This window comes from Carcharodon carcharias, chromosome 18 (genome assembly GCF_017639515.1).
Source record: "Carcharodon carcharias isolate sCarCar2 chromosome 18, sCarCar2.pri, whole genome shotgun sequence".
NCBI classification, from domain to species: domain Eukaryota; kingdom Metazoa; phylum Chordata; class Chondrichthyes; order Lamniformes; family Lamnidae; genus Carcharodon; species Carcharodon carcharias.
The window spans coordinates 51474382-51491288 of NC_054484.1; positions in this window are offsets into that span (position 1 = coordinate 51474382).

Here is a 16907-nt window from a genome sequence, read left to right on the forward strand (position 1 = left end):
GTGTGAGTGCAGTCAATCGCACTCTGCACCTGTGGAAAACCAGAGATCAGCGCAAATCCCAGTGCTCTTGTTTCCTGGCTAGCCTAATCCTGGTTGAAATGTACTAAGTTCTGTGTCTTTGCAAAGATGGTGGCCGTGACATCTGGATGCGCTTGTGCTTGGAGGCTTGCAAGATCCTGCACAGGTCACCTGTGGAATCCTGGAAGGAGTCACTGGCGTAAAAATTGAGTGCCGTGTTCACTTTCACTGCCACTGGCAGTGGATGACCTCCAAGTTCACTTGGCATCAAATCCTGCAGCAGGTAGCACACATGGGTGACCAGTTCCCTAGATATTCATAGTCTTTGGCAACACTTGCTCTCGCTTATCTGCAGGAATGACAAGCGCCGTCTATAGACCCTGGGTCTAGCAAGGTGCCTATGAGCGATGGCTCACTGTGGTTCTTCAGCTGCCTCCAGAGGGTGCCCTGCCGACCCTTCATTTTGAGCGTTGTGCTCCTCCCTTTGCCGAGCCAGGCACCTCCATTGCAATATAAAAACAAAAAAACTGCGGATGCTGGAAATCCAAAACAAAAACAAAAACAGAATTACCTGGAAAAACTCAGCAAGTCTGGCAGCATCGGCGGAGAGGAAAAGAGTTGACGTTTCGAGTCCTCATGACCCTTCGTTCTGTCGAAGGGTCATGAGGACTCGAAACGTCAACTCTTTTCTTCTCCGCTGATGCTGCCAGACCTGCTGAGTTTTTCCAGGTAATTCTGTTTTTGTTTTTGTTTTGGACCTCCATTACAATCTTCTTCTTCTCTGCTCCCTGGAAGTCATGAGGCACACAACTAGATCACGAGACTCCATGATCCTAATCTCCTCCTGCAGTATCAAAAAGAAAGGCATAATGACTAGTATATGTTTCCTAAGGACCTCTCTTGGTTAAGACTTCGGCTTCGGCTGCATCTCATGGCCCCTTCACAAGTGACAGCGAGTGCTGGCCACCACTTAGATAGCCAGTGTGTAATGCGCTTTATGGCTGTCCAAAACCCCACCCACCTCTACCCCACTCCACCTGACTGATTGGCGGCAGCTTCGACCACTTGACTGCATGCTGTGCTCTCCGCCCAGGCACAGGCATTCTCCTAACCCACACTGCAAGGTTGCACTGTTGACTTGAACCATGAGGGTCACCGGTCCAAAACTGAATAAATACATTGCAAGAACATAAGAACATAAGAAACAAGAGCACGAGTAGGCCATTCGGTCCCTCAAGCCAGCCCTGCCATTCAATAAGATCATCGCTGATCTGCCCCAGACCTCAACTCCTCTTTTGTTCCAGCTCCTCATACCCCTCAACTCCCCAAGATTTCAAAAATCTATCTACCTCCTCTTTAAACACTTTCAGTGATCTAGCCTCTACAACTGTCTGAGGGAGAGAATTCCAGACATTCACTACCCTCTGAGAGAAGAAATTCCTTCGTATCTCAGTTTTCAATGAGTGTCCCCTTATTCTGCAATTATGTCCCCTAGTTTGAGCTTCCCCCACTGATGGAAACTTCTCAACATCTATCCTGTCAAGCCCCTCAGAATCTTATACGTTTCAATAAAACCACACCTCATTCTTCTAAACTCTAATGAATAAAGGCCTAACATGTTTAGCCGTTCTTGATAAGTCAACCCCTTCATCCCAGGAATCAGCCTAGTGACTTTCTTTTGAACTGCCTCCAATGCCAGTATATCCTTTCTTAAACACAGTGACCAAACCTGTACACAGCACTCCAGGTGCGGCCTCACCAATGTTCTATACAGTTGTAAAAAGATTACCCTATTTTTAAATTTCAACTCCCTAGCAATACAGGCCAAAATTCAATTTGCCTTATTAAGTACTTGCTGCACCTGCATGCTAACTTTTTGTGTTTCATGCACAAGAACATCCAGATCCCTCTGTGCTGCACTTTTGTGGAGTCTCTCTCCATTTAAATAATAGTTTGCCTTTTGATTTTTCCTACCAAAGTGCATGATCTCATAATTTCCAATATTAAACGCCATTTTGCTCACCCACTCAAGCTGCCTATACCTTTTCATCACAACATGCCTTCACACCTATTTTTGTATCAGCAGCAAATGTGGATACCTTACACTCTGCCTCCTCCTCCAAGTCATTAACATAGATACTAAATAATTATGGCCCAAGGCCTGATCCTTGTGACACTCCACTAGTTAGGTCTTTCCAACCTGAAAAAGACCCATTAATCCCAACCCTCTGTCTTTTGTGTATTAAACAATCCTCAATCCATGCTGATACATTACCCCCAATACCGTGAACTCTTGTCTTGTGCAATAACCTTTTAAGTGGCACGTTATCGAATGCCTTCTGGAAATCCAAATACACTACATCTACCGGTTCCCCTTTATCAACTCTGCTTGTTATATCCCCAAAGAACTCTAGCAAATTTGTCAAACATGATTTCCCTTTCACAAAGCCATGTTGACTCGGTTTGATTGCATTAAGCTTTTCTAAATGTCCTGCTATTTCTTCCTTAATAATAGATTCTATAGCATTTTCCCAATGACAGATATTAGGCTGACTGACCTATAGTTTCCTGCTTTTTGTCTCCCTCCTTCTTGAACAGGAGCATCGCATTTACCATTTTCTAATCCACTGGGAACCATCTGGAATCCAGTGAGTTCTGAATATTTCAACTAATGCCTCCACTATCTCTCCAGCCACTTCCTTTAAAACTCTTGGATGCAGGCCATCAGGTCCAGGTGATTTGTCTGCCTTTAGTCCCATTAGTTTCTCAAATACTTTGTCCCTTGCGATAGAAACTGTTACAAGATCTTTTCTCCCATTTGCTCCTTGCTTATCTGATAACTTTGGAATATTTATGGTGTCCTGCACTGTGAAGATGGATGCAAAATACTGTTTTATTATCTGCCATTTCCTTGTTCCCCATCATCAATTCTCCAGTCGTATCCTTCAAGGGTCCCAAGCTCAATTTAGCTACTCTGTTTCTAATTATATAACCCTAGAAGCTCTTGCTGTTTGTTTTTATATTTCTTGCTAATTTACTTTCGTAATCAATTTTCTTCCTTTTTATTAGCTTTTTAGTCATCCGCTGCTGGTTCCTAAAAAATTCCCACTCCTCTGGCCTACCACTAGTTTTTGCTGCTTTGTGTGCCTTAAGTTTTTGAGTGGATACTCCCCTTGACCACCTTTGTTAACCATAGGTGGTTCATCCCTCTCATTGAGTCCTCCTTTTTGACTGGGTTAAATTTTTGCTGAGCGTTATGAAATATCTGCTTAAATTTCTGCCACTGCTCATCCACTGACCTTCCGCTTAGTCTATTTTCTCAGCCTGCTTTAGACAACTCTTTCTTCATACCTCTGTAATTGCCCTTATTTAAGTTGAGGACAACTGGTTTGAGATCTGAGTTGCTCGCCCTCAAACTGAATTTGAAATTCTACCATGTTGTGATTGCTACCCCCTAGGGGATCCTTAATTATGAGATCTCTTATTAATCCTACTTCATTACACATTACTAGATCTAAAATAGCCAGTCCCTGCATAGGTTCTACAACATATTGCTCTAAGATACAATCCATGATGTACTCTACAAATTTAAATATAAAAACAAAAATCTGCGGATGCTGGAAATCCAAAACAAAAACAGAATTACCTGGAGAAACTCAGCAGGTCTGGCAGCATCGACGGAGAAGAAAAGAGTTGACGTTTCGAGTCCTCATGACCCTTCAACAGAACTAGGTGAATCCAAGGAAGGGGTGAAATATAAGTTACTCTACAAATTTGTCTTCCATGTTACCCCTGCCAATCTGATTTGTCCAGTCAATATGCAGATTAAAATCACCCATGACAATTGTAGCGCACTTCTTACATGCCTCCATTATTTCCCGATTTATACTCTGTCCTACAGTGAGACAACTCTTCGAGGGCCTATAGATGACTCCTACCCATGGCTCCCTCCCCTTAACGTTCCTTATTTCTAACCAAACTGACTCCACATCACGGTCTATGGCACCAACATCACTATTCACCACCGCACTGATATCTTCCTTTATTAACAAAGCTGCCTAACCTCCTTTTCCTTTTTGCCTCTTTTTCTGGAACATCGAATACTCTTGAATATTGAGTTCATAGTCTTGGTCACCCTGCAACCATGCATCTCTAATAGCTATCAAGTCATATTCATTTATTTCTATTTGTGCCGTCAACTCATCTATCCTGTTACAATTGCTGTGTGCATTCAGATAAAGAGCCTTAAGCTTTGACTTTTTACCATTATTACTCATTCTGGTTCTAATTTCTGCTGCACTCTTTCTGTTTATATTTTCTGCCCCTTCCTGTCACACCTTGATTATTGTTTGCCTCTTCACTACCCTGCACCTCTGCTCTCTCCTTTCTTTTTGATTTTCTAAACTTCCCTTCAATTGAATCCTCTCCCTCATTAATTAGTTAAAAGCCCTAACTACAACCCTAGTTATACGATTGGCCAGGGCCCTGGTCCCAGCATGGTTCAAATGAAGCCCGTCCCAATGGAACAGCTCTCTCCTTCCCCAGTACTGGTGCCAATGCCCCATGAATCGGAACCCATTTCTCCCACACCAATCTTTGAGCCTCGCGTTTACCTCTCTAATCTTATTTACCCCATGCCAATTTGTACGTGGCTCAGGTAGTAATCCAGAGATTATTACCTTTGTGGTTTTGCTTTTTAATTTAGCCCCAAGCTGCACATAGTCCCTCAGCAAAACCTCTTTCCTAGTCCTACCTATGTTGCCCACAACAGTTGGATCCTTCCCCTCCCACTCCAAGTTCTTCTCCAGTCCAAAAGAGATGTCCTTAACCTTGGCACCAGTTAAGCAACACAGCCTTCGGGACTCTGTTTTTGCTGCAGAGAACAGTATCTATTCCCCTAACTATGCTATCCCCTGTGACTACTACATTTCACATTTCTCCCCTGACTTGAATGGCACTCTGTACCACAGCGCTGTGGCCAGTTCGCTCATCCTCCCTACAGTCTGTGCCCTCGTCCACACCAGGAGCAAGAACCTAATACCTATTGGACAAGGGCACTGGCTGAGGCTCCTCCAAAGCTAAATTCAGGATCCCCATGCCTGCCTCACTCACGGTCACACCCTCCTGTCCTTGGCCACAGACCAAATTTGATATAATTAATCTAAGGGATGTGACTGCCTCCTGAAACACAGTGTCCAGGCAACTCACCCCTTCTTGATGTGCCACAGAGTCCACAGCTCAGACTCCAGCTCATTAACTCTGAGCCAAAGTTCCTCGAGCAGCCAACGCTTGCTGCAGATGTGGTCACCATGGATCGCACCGGTGTCCATCAGCTCCTATATACAAGGGGCTCTGAGTGCTTCCATCAGTGACTGGTCCATGCCCACCTTTCACAAGGGGATTCTACAACTTGCCCAGTCCTCCAGTTGTTCTGCAGCCCCCTAAAAAGCAAATTAATTTGCAGTCTGCATACAGGGGTTAAAAGTTCTGGAACATCTGGTGGCACTTTCATGCTTTTGTGTTGCTTGAGTGGGCAGAAGAGCTTCAGGGGCCCAACTCCAAGCATGTCAATGGAGCTGTAGCTGCAGAAGAATGTTCACTTTTGACAAGCTTTTCCAAGTGCATGGCCGCTTCCCTCACTGTATCCTCACTTCCCCACCCCTGACATATGCTGTGTACTTCCATCAGTCTGTGCTGCCTTGCCTCCTCCTCTGACCCTACCTGCACTTGAGCCCTTGCCCTGGCACTGCACCAAAAGGTAGCCGGGAAAAAGCGATTTGCCTGTGTACCCCCTGAATGCATGGTGCCTCTCCCTTGATGTCCGAAGCACGATGCTCGTGAGCGCTGCACAAGGCAGTGTGCACTCACCTCCAGGTTCCCCTCAAAGTTCAGCTCGCCAGGTTCACGCCTTTTAAAGGCAGACGTAAATCACGCCATTCTGAAGTCACACCGACGTGGAAATTAAATTTGAAGTGGGGGGATGATTCCGGCATGTGGGTACAACAATGAGATGCAAATGCATTAAAATTAAGTTCCTGGCATTAGACAGTGGAAAACACGGTCCACCTCTGACGGGTGGAGGGGACAATCACGTCCTGGATTTATATTGGTGGGAAATACGAGTATGACGCCAAACACGCCAGCTGTGGAAAATTCCAGCTTTTGTCATTAATTCCACAGTCTTATGTGCTGCAATAGCAAAAGTGCAACTGGCACAAAGAGACCTTGGAATTGGCAGTGCCAATTTCTTTCTGAGGCCTGAATTGTCCCATTCATCTAGCTTTAGTAAGTGGAGCTGTTTGTGCTAATTTCCTCCAGAGAATTAAGGCCCGGTTTTAACACAAAACCATTTCAGTACAATTCAGTGATACTTGTCCTGAATTTGGTATTTTTCTTTTCTCCGCCCATTTGTAATGGGTGTAACGGATCTTAAATGATGCTTGGAAGAATATTTTTTGTAAAGTCTACAGTACTGTTTCATTTTGTAAGATTTCCTTTCCACATTTCTGAAATGATCAATAATTTATGAGAAAAAAATTGGTGATTTTTTAATCAATAAAGATATTTTAAAAGCATCTCAGATACCGTAGTTCATAGTTCAGGTGGTATGAAGTGAAAGGAGGCATGTCACGGGTATTGATGCACCCCAGGACATTCTGCCGACCTTGACACACTTTTCTGCCATTGGATTATCTTGTTCCAGGTCTGCAGCAAGAATACCAAAGCAAAATAATGTAATTTAGCAAAGTCATGACTAGTGAATGGCAAGTCTAGCACCATCAGTTGTTAGGCCTATTGTTCATTTTGAGCTAGCACTACATATCAGGTATTGACTACCCATATATACATTCAAAATATGTGTTGATCACAGCCAGAACCTTTCCTATTGAATACCGAGACATGCATGTACACTATTACCATTTTGGTACATTTCCCAAATGTCACAACCACTACATGTTCAACATGAAGGGTGGAATCACTACAGATTTGCACTACGTGCAGTAGCAGGCGTGAAAAATGACGTTTTACTCGCCGGCTGCAGTGGCAGGTTTTTGCGCCAAATCGTCTGCTTCCCACCTCATTAATTATGCAGCCACAGGAAACACACCACCTTGCTGGCGGGCGGCCTCTGAATCGCCCGTCATGCTGTTACCTCATTGTATCCTCACTCCAGGTGCCACATCTAATCTGCAGCCATGCACACAGTTATCAATGCTGGCGGCCCAGGACTGCTTCAGTGAAGAGAAAAACAGAATTACCTGGAAAAACTCAGCAGGTCTGGCAGCATCGGTGGAGAAGAAAAGAGTTGACGTTTTGAGTCCTCATGACACTTCAACAGAACTGAGTGAATATTAGGAGAGGGGTGAAATATAAGCTGGTTTAAGGTCGCGGCGGTGGTGGGAGGAGAGAAGTGGAGGGGTTTGGTGTGGTTGTAGGGACAAGCAAGCAGTGATAGGAGCAGATAATCAAAAGATGTCACAGACAAAAGAACAAAGAGGTGTTGAAGGTGGTAATATTATCTAAAAGAATGTGCTAATTAAGAATGGATGGCAGGGCACTCAAGGTACAGCTCTAGTGGGCGTGGGGTGGAAAAACCAGCAGGGCATATAAGATTTAAAAATAATGAAAATAGGTGGGAAAAGAAAAATCTATATAAATTATTGGAAAAAACAAAAGGAAGGGGGAAGAAACGGAAAGGGGTTGGGGATGGAGGAGGGAGTTCAAGATCTAAAGTTGCTGAATTCAATATTCAGTCCGGAAGGTTGTAAAGTGCCTAGTCGGAAGATGAGGTGCTGTTCCTCCAGTTTGCATTGGGCTTCACTGGAACAATGCAGCAAGCCAAGGACAGACATGTGGGCAAGAGAGCAGGGTGGAGTGTTAAAATGGCAAGCGACAGGGAGGTTTGGGTCATTCTTGCAGACAGACAGCAGGTGTTCTGCAAAGCAGTCGCCCAGTTTACGTTTGGTCTCTCCAATGTAGAGGAGACCACATTGGGAGCAACGAATGCAGTAGACTAAGTTGGGGGAAATGCAAGTGAAATGCTGCTTCACTTGAAAGGAGTGTTTGGGCCCTTGGACGGTGAGGAGAGAGGAAGTGAAGGGGCAGGTGTTGCATCTTTTGCGTGGGCATGGGGAGGTGCCATAGGTGGGGGTTGAGATGTAGGGGGTGATGGAGGAGTGGACCAGGGTGTCCTGGAGGGAACAATCCCTATGGAATGCTGCCGGGGGGGGTGAAGGGAAGATGTGTTTGTTGGTGGCATCATGCTGGAGTTGGCGGAAATGGCGGAGGATGATCCTTTGAATGCGGAGGCTGGTGGGGTGATAAGTGAGGACAAGGGGGACCCTATCATGTTTCTGGGAGGGAGGAGAAGGCATGAGGGCGGATGAGCGGGAGATGGGCCGGACACGGTTGAGCGCTCTGTCAACGACCGTGGGTGGAAAACCTCGGTTCAGGAAGAAGGAGGACATGTCCGAGGAACTGTTTTTGAAAGTAGCATCATCAGAACAGATGTGACGGAGGTGAAGGAACTGAGAGAATGGGATGGAGTCCTTACAGGAAGTGGGGTGTGAGGAGCTATAGTTGAGGTAGCTGTGGTAGTTGGTAGGCTTGTAATGGATATTGGTGGACAGTCTATCACCAGAAATTGAGACAGAGAGGTCACGGAAGGGAAGGGTAGTGTCAGAGACGGACCATGTGAAAATGATGCTGCTTCATGCTCTCGTCGGGACTTGGAAAAATTTATTAATTTTGCTTCCAATCTCCAACCCTCTGCATTCAAAGGATCATCCTCCACTATTTCCACCAACTGCAGCATGATGCCACCACCAAACACATCTTCCCTTCATCCCCCCACCTTAAACCAGCTTATATTTCACCCCTCTCCTAATATTCACTCAGTTCTGTTGAAGGGTCATGAGGACTCGAAACGTCAACTCTTTTCTTCTCCACCGATGCTGCCAGACCTGCTGAGTTTTTCCAGGTAATTCTGTTTTTGTTTTGGATTTCCAGCATCCGCAGTTTTTGTTTTTATATCTGCTCCAGTGAAGACATAGCTTTGAAAGCCAGGAAGAGTTTAGTGGCCTGTCACTGGAATGCCCTTTGGAGGCCTGCATTGATGTCCTCCAACCCCACTCTGGCTGCAGGAGAACCAGCAATCTTGGCTTGGGAATCAGTGACAGTGGTGGTCTGTGCCAATGCCACACAGAAGAGGTTGGCCATCCAGTGCAGAAAGAGGATGAATGATCTCATCTGTGCTGCTAGGGTAAGGCAACAATCTCATCACTCTAAACTTACATGCTCACAAGGCCATCACACATTTACTGGCATCTCACTCACTGCCAGCTCAAGGGACATCACCACTCACTCTCTCTCACACACCCTCACATCTCCATCTGGCCTCATCTCCTCTGGAGGCTGTCTCCTCAGCCCTCACCATATTGAGGTCACTTGCACAGATGAACATGTGCCTCCCCCTTCACATACACCCTGGGATACCCCCTTCCCCAGTACAGCCCTAGCCTTACAGCCTGATCCCTTGCCTGAGGCCACTTCTCCCCCTTCCCCAAGCAATCATTGAAAAGCCACCCAGGCCTTACAGCTGTCCTGGTAAGTAGAGACCTGCCCACGAGCTCCAGTTGCGAAGCCTGGCACCAATGACTGCAAGTGCTGCTGAGGAAGGCAGGCAAACAAACCTCAAAGTCCCAAGTGCAGTCCAGCTCACCAGGTGCGCGACGCTTATGTAGTTTTGCAACACATTGGCGTACACCCGCATGATCCAGTGTCGGGGGGATGATTCCAATGAGTGGGGCTTAAAATGAGATGCTAAATTATTGAAATTAGGTAACTGACATGTGGTGGCAGGAAGCACCATTGACAGGTGAAGCGGATGATTGCAAACTGGTTTCACGATGGTGTGAGACCACTTTTTGGCCTTCTCGCCATATTGTTTGCTCACACTTGCCGTGATGCCTGTCATCAGTGGGATTGGACGATTCTGCCTGAAGTTCTTGGAAGATGGGAATATTGCATCTTGATTCCAGCTGAGGAATAGGTATGCTTGATGTTCAATGAAAGAGCTATAAGGTTGAATGAAGACTTCAGATGGGAAAATAGCAAATGTATACCGGTGTTGGGTGAGAACAGAATTGAGTCCATGGTCAAATAATCTTCCAACATGCTAGAGCCAGTATTACCCCTACTTGCCTGGTGGGAGGCAGTTAAATTGCCTGAGTTGCTTACCGATATTGAAATCTTTTGCCAGGATCTCACAGTCCATGACTTTTAACCCACAATAGACAAGGACACACACCCAAAACCACTGGGTCCTTCTTCACAGATATGCATGTTGGAATCCAATGACATCATACCACTTCTGCTTTCCTGATGGCATGTTTGGGACAGGGGAGAATAAGGTCCAGAAGCGGCCAATAAAGGTGTGTTTTTCTTTTCTTTGTGGTGTCAGACAGAGCAGGACCCTGTGGATCAGATGAGTTTCTGCCGATTCTTGCTGACTTCCAACCTGTTGTAGGCAGGAATTGAAACTGGCTGTATGCTAACAAGACCTGCCAGTTAAAGTTCCATAAGTCTGATTTCCAACTCAACTTCTGACCTATCCATACAGATTTAAACTTTGGCCCTTACTGTCTAAACATTAAGCATGCTCGCAAAGGTGAGTTACTGGATGGCTGCTCACTTCTGTGCAGTATTTCCAAGCAAGAGTTAGTGCCTTCAGGAGAGGATGGTAAAATTAGGGGGGAACAATTGTTGAAAAAAATGAAAAAATAACCCTAATAACATGAAAACTACCATTTTTCCTGAAAGAACAATTGACTCGGAACACTAACATTGCTAGCAGGAGATATCTTTATGTTCTGCTAGACATCTTTTTCAACACTTAAGTTACTGTTTTGACCCAATTAAATACAAAGAGAGCTGGCTACCATTGCTTTATTTATGCATCTAATTAATTGTCAACAAATTGTTTAATGATGTTATTAGCCTGAGAAGTGACAACCTGAAATTTTATTTGACTTCACTGTAATTTTCAAACCTGTAATCACTGCAGACTTTATCATCATTTTTTTTCTTATCTGCCTGCTTTAAGCAGCAACTTGTATTCAAATAATTGCTACATTCCTGTGCAACTGCCATTGGAAGATGTGGCCCTTGTTTTATGTGCACAGCCCATGTGTATGTGTATAAAGGCCTAATTTATTTCCATTTTTACAGACACAATAAAGGAGAGACATAAGACCTATCAATATTGATTCATTAGGGTTGATTTGACAGTCGGAACAAAACAATTGGATTGTGCTTGCATGTAGCAGCATAACCCTGCCAAATTTTGCTAGGTGAGCTTATTTCCAATCTTTAAGAAGCAGCAGATTGTTACGGACAGGGAGAAATGATAGGGATGGCTCCCCTTTCTTTCACCTTTTGACTGACCAAAGACAGTGGGCGGAATCGTCCCAGATTTGCACTGAATGCAGCAGGCTGGTAAAACACCGCTTAACCAGCTGGCCGTGATGATGAGTTTTCATGCCTTATCGTCCAAATCCCGCCATATTATTTAGGCATTCCTGGGAAACATGCCATTATGTTGGCGAGCAGGCTCTCATTCATCCGCCAGCCTGCCATCACCTCCCTGCTTCATTACGCCCGGTGCCATATCCAAAGTCCAGCTGCAAGTGCACATCTCAGTGCTTCCAGCCCAGGGAAGATGTCTACGAAAGGCAAAAAAAACAGGTTCAGCAACATTACTGGAATGCCTTTTGGATATCATGGAGGCCCTCCGGGATGTCCTCTACCCTCGCTCTGGCCGCAGGATGGGAAGTAGCATGACCAAACAGGCTTGGGAGGCAGTGGCAGCAGTGGACAGCGCCAACGCCCTTCAAAAGAGGACAGCCACCCAGTGCCGCAAGAGGGTGAATGATCTCTTCCGTTCTACCAGGGTAAGTCACTCTTCTTATCACTCTCAGCTCACAAACCCATCACACATCCACAGGGCTTTCACTCACTGCCAGTTCAAGGGACATCACCATTCACTCTCTCACAATCCTCGTCATTGTCCTCAACCCATCCATGGGACCCCTCATCACCCACACATGCCAGGCATACTTAGCATGTAGACTGGCAGGCATCCTGCTTACCCTCTCTCCATCTCTATTCATGCAGGACAAGCTGGAACACAACAACAGGATGAGGTTGCAGACCGGCAGAGGAATGCCTGAAATCAAGATCCTCACGGACATTGAAAACAGAGCCATCTAGCTGGCTGGCAACAATCTGGACCGTACCTGTGCTGACAGTGAGGTGGGTGCTGCTCTACCAAGTGAGGATCCAGCAGTGCAACATCCATCAGACAACCATGCTGTGAGTGATGTGTCCTGTTTCACAGGCCACTGCTATGCACTAATTATCTTGCCTTGCTTTTGCAGGTACATCTGGAAAACAGCCGATGGAGTCCATGACCCAGGGCCTCCAATCAAGCCCCAAGGAAACCTCTGAAGAGGAATCTGGAGGCATCCTCCCTGAAGACCCGTCACAGCGCTCACCCACAACCTCCACCAGCGCAGAGACACACACCCCGATGGGACCTAGATTTAGAGTAGCCTTGGGATCACAATCTGATGAGCACATCGCACTGTCTGATCCAGAGCAGGCGGCGGCAGGGACCTCCCTGGTGCTCGGCACTCGGAGGACTGCTGGAGGCCAGATATTTGCTGAGTCTGAGTCAGATTATGACCCTCTGGACTCAGTCATGTCACAGTTGCTGCAGCTGCAAAGGCAAGTTCAGGAACATCAGGGAAGGATGTCCTCTGCACTCATCAGATTGGAAGGCACGATGTAGGATTCCAACCACCTTCACTCTGAGGTGATAGCGCAAGCATGCCAATGCAATGAGTTCAACACTGGTAGGAAAGTGGCCGTCATGGAGACCTTGGTCCAGGACATTGGTGCTGCACTGCTGCCCGGGCTCAACCAGGACACTAATGTCATATTTGGCCTCCAACAGTGTGTATGTGAGAGGGGTGCTGGGCAGCTCGATCTCACTCCAGCTACCCCATCTCCTCAGGGAGTCAGCCAGAGGCCCTCAAACACCCATAGAGAGGAGATTCGGCAAGTGCAAAACTCGGGGCCATCCATCCAGGTGATTCCAGGAGTACCCGACCCATCCGAATCCCCACTTCCTGCGATCTCAACAGTTCCAGCTCCACAGGCCAAAGATAGCGCCACTGCCACATGACAGGGCTGGGGCCCTCCAAGTCTTGGCCCTCCAGAGGATGCCTGCCAAAGTAATCACAGAGAGGGTGTAGCAATCAGCAGGCTGCCTCCACCACTGCAGTTGTTGCCCCGGGTGCACCAAGATGTAGCAACAGGGCTAGGAAAGTTAAGAAGATGTGGTTGCACAGCCTGGGCACGGGTGTTGATCAAGTGTATATACAATTCACTAGTGTCAATAAACTCTGAAGAGTGTCTCCCTGCCTATGGCTACTTGTTCTGATGAGCAGTGTTCTTGTCACTCAAATGTGAAACCTTTCTGCACAAGGTAAAATGCAGGTGTCTGAGTCCAGGGCCTCTTCCCTGTGCTCTGTGCAGCCTTCAGTGCCATCAAAGTGATGGTCCAGCCTCACACTCCCTGGAAACATTGCTGATGCCTGCACCTCAACAGCGTCCATCTCCAGCATCTGTGACAAGTGATACTGTGCACCTGAAGGGCTCAGGTGCTGAAGGCAGACAAAGGATCAGATGCTTCTAAAGTTTCGTGGCAATGTCTCTATGATATGATCCTGATCACAGAGCGCAAGTGAGCTGCCCTCAGCCAGACAGGAGTCTGACATTCTCAGAGGCTATGTTAAGATCTATAGAATGTCCTCACTACATACTGTCATCATTCTCTTGCAATCAAGCAACTATTAGGACATCCACTGTGTCTCCATGACAGAAGCATTATCACAGAGGGTATTCACGCTGCCATAAGCCAGACTGGAGTCAAACATTCACAGATGGAATGTGAGGATCTATGGAGTCACCTCACTGCATGTTGTCATCATCCTCCACAAATCTAGCAGCTAAGAGGGCCTCCCGAGCATGCCTGCCTGGTCTAACCAGTGTGAGGGCCTAATCTCCATCATCGTCACCTTCAATGACTTCCTCATCCTTATCCCCATCTGTGTCCTCCTCATTGGAGGAGACCTCCAGCTCCTCCATCTCCTCCTCAGCCAGCTCGTTTCCGCATTGCAGCACCAGGTTGTAAAGGGCGCAGCAGATGACAACGATGTGTGACACCCTCTTTGGACTGTACTGCAGGGCCCCACCAGAGTGATACAGGCACCGGAACCTTATCTTCAGCACCCTGATGGTTTGCTCCACCAAGTTGCAAACTGCACAAAGAGCCTCATTATGCCTTCCCTGTGCTGCAGTCTGAGGCCGCCACTCGGGTATCATCAGCCACGGCCTCTGCAGATAGTCCTTGTCACCGAGGACGCATCTCTGCAGCTTCTGTGGACCCTGGAAGACTTCAGGGATCTGTGACTGACTTAGGATGTAGGAGCCATGCACACTCCATGGAAACCCTATGCACACGCCTGCAGGATGTTTTAATGGTAGTTGCACACCACCTGCACATTTTGCAGTTGATGTTGTTCACCGTATGTTGCAATGGGGATCTAAGCGCCATGTGAGTGCAGTCGGTCACATCCTGCACCTGGGGGAAACCTGAGATCTGGGCAAATCCAGTCGCTCTTGCATCCTGGCTGTCCTGGTCTTCGGCAAAATGCGCAAAGTCGCAAAGATGGTATCCATGACCTCATGGATGCGTTTATGAGTGGAGGCTTGTGAAATCCCACAGAGGTCACCTGCAGAACCCTGAAAGGAGCCACTGGCATAGGTATTGAGCGCCATGGTCACTTTCACAGCCACTAACAATGGATGGCCTCCATGTCCCCATGGTGCCAAATCCTGCAGTAGCTGGCAGATGTGACCGACCAGTTTCCTCGATAAGCGCAATATTTGGCGACACTGGTTCTCAGTCATCTGCAGAAATGAAAGGTGGCATCTATAGATCCTGGGTCTAGCTGGGTGCTGACCAGTGATGGCTCACTGCAGCTCTTCAATGGTGTATGCTGGAGCCTCAACCAGTACTTCTTCCAAAAGTTGTTGCTCCTCCCTCTGCACAGCCAGGAGCCTCAGTTGCTCTCTCCTCCATTACCTTTGCTCTCTATAGACCATCAGGCATGCAGCTAGTTCACCAGGTTCCATGATCCAGATGTGTTCCTCCTGCAGGTTGAAAGAGAGAGACACGTGGTTAGCATGGGTATACTAAGAACCTGTCCTAGTCAAGGCCCCTTAATGCTTCACAGAGAGTGCTGGCCACAACTTGGATGGCCAGAGATTAGTGCGCTGCATGGCTGCCCAAAACCCCACCCATATCCGCTCCAGTCCACCTGACCAATTGGCAACAGCTTTGCCCATTGGATTGCATACTGTGCTCTCAGCTCAGGCACAGGCATTCTCCTAACTTGCACTGCAAAGCTGGACTGTTAGCTTGAACTATGGGGGAGACTGGTCCAAACTGGGATGATGACATTGCAAGGGGCTGTGAGTGCCTCCAGCAGTGTCTGCTCCATGACCAGCTTTAGTAAGGAGATTGTACAGCATGCGCAGTCGTCCAACTGTTCTGCAGTCCACTAAAATGCTCATGACTTTGCAGTCTGTGCCGGGGCAGGGGTGAAAAGCTTTGGAGCACTTGGTGGCATATTGATGCCTCTGCATTGCTTGAGTGGGCAGATAAGCTAGGAACCCGACTCCAATCATATCAATGTGGCTGTGCCTGAACTGTCTCAGCTGCAGAGGAATGGTCACTCTATACAGGTTTCCCTAATGCATGGCAGCTTCCCTTGGCCACCCTCCCCCCCCCCAACCCCAAATGCTTGTGCAATATATTCATGGCAGGGCTGCCCTTGAGCACCCCTGTCTGCCCCTAATGCTCCTCAAGTCCAAAAGGTGACCCTGGTGAGCACTGCACATCATTGCTGTGTACTCACGTCTGAGTTCACCTCAAAGTACAGGCCACCAAGTGCGTGCCTTTTACATGGTGTTGTAAAAAATGTTGGCGTGCTTTCCAGCCAACGTGGATGGACAATCCAGTGGAGGGGTGGACAATTACAGCAGGCTGGCCAATTGATGATACACAGATATGCTTTCCACTTTGGATCCATGCCTTTTTAAATGCACTTGCCACAGAATAATTTCTATTTTACCAGTGTGTGGGATGTGGTGGTCAACTCAAATCTTTGTGCCCTCTTATGGTAAATCATAATAATGTTCCTGCAGGGTAAAATTGCCATTCTCAATGCCTTCCTTGGTGGCACTTGCCTTCCATTCAGAGTAGAAATTACCTTAAGCACGGAAACCACAGAGGTACCACCCAGTTCCTGGTGATGTGTAGATGAGTCAAGTCAGATTGATTCTACTAAACTGTGTTTGCAGACGAAAGGCTGCGCTTACAGGGAGAATAGTCTGTAGATAGGTAGACAGCAATGTAGCCCAAATTCTCTGATTCACACTTTCTGCAGACTGCAACTTCAGACTGGGAATATGGAATTGTGGAATGATAAAACAGAGCCTTACCTGTTAAACTGATGTGGGTGTTGCTGGCTAAGCCAGCATTCATTGCCCATTGCTAAATACCCTTGAGAAGGTGGGGGTGAGCTGCCTCCTTGAACCACTGCAGTCCACAGCCTCTTTAGCTTATACTTGCTTTCAGCATGAGTTTTAGGTCAAGCAAGAATCCATCTAACATATACCAAGCAGAGTTGATAAAGGGGAACCGGTAGATGTAGTGTATTTGGATTTCCAGAAGCATTCATTAAGGTGCCATATAAAAG